Source organism: Hemitrygon akajei, chromosome 22, assembly GCF_048418815.1.
Source record: "Hemitrygon akajei chromosome 22, sHemAka1.3, whole genome shotgun sequence".
Classification (NCBI taxonomy): domain Eukaryota; kingdom Metazoa; phylum Chordata; class Chondrichthyes; order Myliobatiformes; family Dasyatidae; genus Hemitrygon; species Hemitrygon akajei.
This window is the reverse complement of record NC_133145.1, coordinates 41,756,763-41,761,667: the sequence shown is the minus strand read 5'-3', so window position 1 is coordinate 41,761,667 and position 4,905 is coordinate 41,756,763.

The following is a 4,905-nucleotide window of genomic DNA, read 5'->3' as shown; positions in this document are numbered from 1 at the left end:
TGCAGAGCTGCATCTAATCAGCCTTTCAGGATGCACTGTGGAAACCTGCATCAGGGAGCGCAGGAGGTTTAACTGTTAGGATTACCTGGAGAAATTGGTGGTAGCAGAACACTGCATTTGCAATAGCCATTGGATTGACTTTGACAGCACAAAACTACTGTGCTGCACCAAAGGCTTTTGGGACCGCCTGGTAAAGGAAGCCACTGAAATACTTCTAGAGGTAAAGAATTTTAACAAAGACAAAGGTCTCACTCTAAGAAAGAAATGGAATTTGATTGTAACAAGGTGGGAGAGCGGAAACCTGATTGGACAAGAACTAACCAACCAGGAAGGATGAACTTAGGGGGTATAAATACTACTGGACTAAACACGCCCCAGCATCATCCCTGATGAAGATGGTGGACTTTGACATCAAAATGTCAGTTATAATCGATACCTGTAGCCGACTGGAAGTCAGTGAAGGGTTTATTTGCTGATATAAACATTGTGTTTATGTTAAAATTAAAAATTAACACAAACTGGGAATGGCTATCAGATGCTGACGATGGCAGTGAGCTGACATGGTCGATCAGATCTCGTGCCTCAAGTTAGGGAGCTGCTAACCCCCTCCCGCCAAAAAGCTTGAATGCCCCCAATGACTTCTATTTCCCCCAGTGCCCTCTTAGGACACATAGCTGCTCCTTCTGGGAATCACTGATTTTACAGTGACCAATTAACCTATCCAGTATGTTTTTGAACAGGGAGAGGAAATTGGAGCAACCTGGGAAAATCCATACATTCCGCAAGGGGGGAGATGTACAAACTTCTCACAGATGACACTGGAATTGAACTCTGAACTCCAACGCTATAATACCATCATGCTGACTCCATGCAATCACAGCGCAAGGGAATAGGTCCTTGAAGATACTTAAGGGAAACAGATTTGAGATCTTGCCTTGTCAAATGTGTGAATCAAATATATAACAAAATACCAGTTAGATTGAGTTGCTTAGAAAAACAACAATATGAAAAAGGGTTTGATGTATAATTTGTTTAATTCTACAGTGGTACCAGAGGTGTGACATCATTGTCCAAACACATCAATAATCCTGGTGGGAACAAAGCATTGAAAGACTAGGGGATAAAAAGCTGACACCCATTACATACCCAACGAGGCTTGGCAATGGTCAGGAGGATAGATGAGTATTGCTGAGATCTAGGAGGACTTGTGGGATATGATGAGAAATTTGCCCCTCAGCATGCACTTTGATAGAATACAGTGGCCATGTTAAAATGAAAATAGTTTGTTTTAGATTATTACAGTTATTTCTATCCAGATCATTGTACTTTAGACCATCATCTTTTAATGACATTCTGATGCAAATATATTCCAGCTTTCTTATTGTGCTCTGAGCAACCAATGAAGCAAAGCAGTGGGAACGAGACAGGGATCGGTGTCACGCTACAGAACAAAGTTTTATAGTTGGAAGATGGCAAAAATTTGACACTGTGAAATATCTCTATCTTAGTCTGGAGTCATTTTTGTTTATCCTTGGTGGTTCTAAGAGCAATGACAGCTTTTAATGAATATATTGATAAATGAATTCTTATAAAATGATTTACAGGGATACTGATATCTTGCTTGCTTCTTGAATTATTTCTGTTTTAATTACAAATATAGGCTTGGTATGGTTTGGGAGCAAGGCACATACAGTGCCTTGTAAAAAGTATTTAGCCACCAACCTTTCCTTCACCTCAATGAGTATTACAAGGAGGGATGTTGATCAAATTAACTGAGAATTTTATTTGTGAATCACATGCTCCTTTTTTCACAGTACAGCCCAAAAAAACAGGGAAAATTGTAAAGCACGAAAACTAAAAATTCAAAAACTGAAATGTCTATGGTTCAACAGTATTCATCTCTCTTTGCTAAGTACTTAGCTTAACCAGTCGTAACAGTCAATAGTCTTTTTGAATAAGTCTCTATTAACTTTACACTACATGATCTGCCCATTCCTCCTTTCAAATTTGCTTAAGCTGCGCCAACTTATTTGGGGAGCAGCAATGGACAGCAATCTTGAGGTCTTGCCAGAGATGTTCAATTGGGTTAAGGTCAGGACTCTGACTGGGTCACTCAAGAACAACAATCTTCTTCATTTGAAGCCACTCATGGCTGCTCTGGCAGTGTGCATGGTCCTGTTGAAGACAAACCTCATCCCTAGTTTAAGTTTTCTGGGAGAGGCTAACATGTTTTATCCAACTAAACGAAGACTAATAAAAATCAGGAAGGGTACGGCTACAGTAGGAGCCACTGTGAAATGGCCTTTTGTGACATTAAGTTAATGAGGTCAATATAACCTGCAGCATTAAGATTCTGTTTTGCCTGGATTCTGTCCCATTTATCACTGTGGAATGAATTTTCTTCACTAGATACCTGTAAAATTGTATAATTTTAGAACAGATAATTTTCAAGAACAACAAGCTTCTTTACTCTTCCCAGTCATTGTACAGCTGGGTACAAAATTTTTTAAAGGAACAATTTGTAATCAAAAACACTTTCATAAATTTCATTACACAATGAAATTGTTCCTGAATGTTTGTTTGAAAGGAACTGCAGCCTTTTATATAAAATACACCAATACAATTTATATTGTATTTTTCAGATTAACCTTGTGCTAATTAAAAGGTAAAGTTTGTTGCAAAATAATGGAATACAAATTCCAGACTCCCCTGAGAGACTCCAGGGACAGTAGGCACTGGACAACAAGATTTTGCTTCCTAAATACCTCTGGGTGTATCTTATGGATTTTAGGCTCCTCATCATGAAAAATCAAAATGAAATAGTTTTGAAATCATCTATTTTTGTTATTTCAATTCATAATTCAAGTCAATTAAAAGGTTGCCGACAATATAAGCCATGCTTAGTCAGAGCGGGTGCTGCATGGCTGGACATGTTTTAGAAAGGCTATAAAAGCATCACGTTCACACTGTTCGGTGCATTTTGCTTACATGTATATCAGTTTACAATCACGCTCTACTCGCCCAGCAAACTGTGTATTCATAATAATAAAGTAATAATTTAATAATAATAATTTTCAGGAGTGTTTGTGATAGCAAAATGTCTCACCAATGTTGCAACAGCCCACGATACTTTGTTATATATGTTGCGAGCATACGCTTAAATCTCAAAGGTGGAGCATGACTCCTCTTTTTAAACTCTACTTTGGGTGTAACATTGGTGACCAAGACAAAGACAGGGCTCCTCACATTTGTTGCATTACATGCCTTGTTGATCTTTGAGCTTGGCTCAGAGGTACTCGGAAATCGATGCCGTTTGCTGTCCTGATTTGACGAGAGCAAAAGCATCATGTGGCACACTACTACCTCTGTCTCACCAGTATTGTCTGTTTCTCTGCTAGAAACAAGAATTCCACTGAGTACCCCAATTTTCAGCCATGAGTCCTGTGCCATCTGATGATAATCTTCCAATACAGAAGCCACCAGACACATGGAGTCTAGAGGAGGCAAATGAAGATGACACGTTGAACAAGTCATGAATGGAAAAAGACACCGATACCAATACAGATTTTGAACCCTTTATGCCGAGTGAGCCTCATCTGATAACTCGATCTGAATTTAAATGACCTGGTCAGACTTGGGTTTGTCAAAGGCAAAAGCAGAATTACTGGGTTCAAGACTTCAAGGATGGAATCTGCCGTTACCAGGCACAAACATTTCTGTGAAGGGTTTCGATATTTGACAGAGATATTTCTCAGAATAACTGATACCAAGACGAAGAAAGGCAGTTTTGACAGTCCAGATATAAAACAGGTAATCAACAACAGGCAATTTGAAAAACTTCTAGTGGGACTAGAGAAAAATCACATGGAAGGCATTCAAGCACGTTGGTGAACATTTTCTTACGAACAACAGAGCACCAAACTACATGCAGCAGGCTGACAACATTTCTAAGCATACAAAACCATGAAGTACAACGTGTCACTAAAGATACTTTTTCTGCGTTCCCATTTAGACTTCTCCACTGCATATCTGGGTACTGTCAGTAACCAGGACATTGTTGTAACATGGCAAGACATTTTGCTATCACAAATATTCCTGAAAATGCAAATACTCTGTTATGTGTATGCAAAGTATGGTATGTGCATAGAGCGTGTGCATCATGATCGCAAACTGATATACACGCAAGTGCAATGCGTAGAATGGCGTGAGCTGGTGAGCCGCTGTTCTTACAGCCAGAGCTGTCACTGATAGGGAGGGCCTCGTTGTACTGAACGTTGAGAATAACTTTAACTCTGTGACTAGATGATCCTAACAGGTCATCCTTGCCAGTATTGCTCTAAATAGCAGTGTAAGCACATTATACTCTGGCTCAATCCATTGACTTCAGTGGTCAGTAATCAAGATTATCTTGAATTGCTGCAAAGCCAGGTAGTTCTGCTATCCATGTAACAGATAAAGGTAAAATAGGAATGAACTGGAATAATGGACAAACGACTGTTGCCATAATTCACAAAGAGAAGGGTAAATATATGAAATAACCCATATTCTTAATTATGAAAAATGAATGATCTTTTGTAATAAATGCTCAGCGATACATAGTTTTGAGATGCAAGAATACCTATAATTTCAGATATTGAGTATCTGGTGTAAAAATAAATACTCTGCATGATGCTGGATGCTAAAACCTTCTTGCTTTAGCAACTAATATAATTGCAGCCCGTCCTCTGTTCTGTTCGAAGGGCACCGTTGACTTTTATTGTCAGCTTGTGAAAAAGTGAAGAAATCTTCCACTTCCAATCCCTGGGAAAGTCTGCAGTGTTGAGCTACTTTGTTTCCTTTTTTTTTGTGTGGTCCCTAATACTTTATTCTAACATCCCAGCCCTAACCCAGAAAACGCTCCGGCAC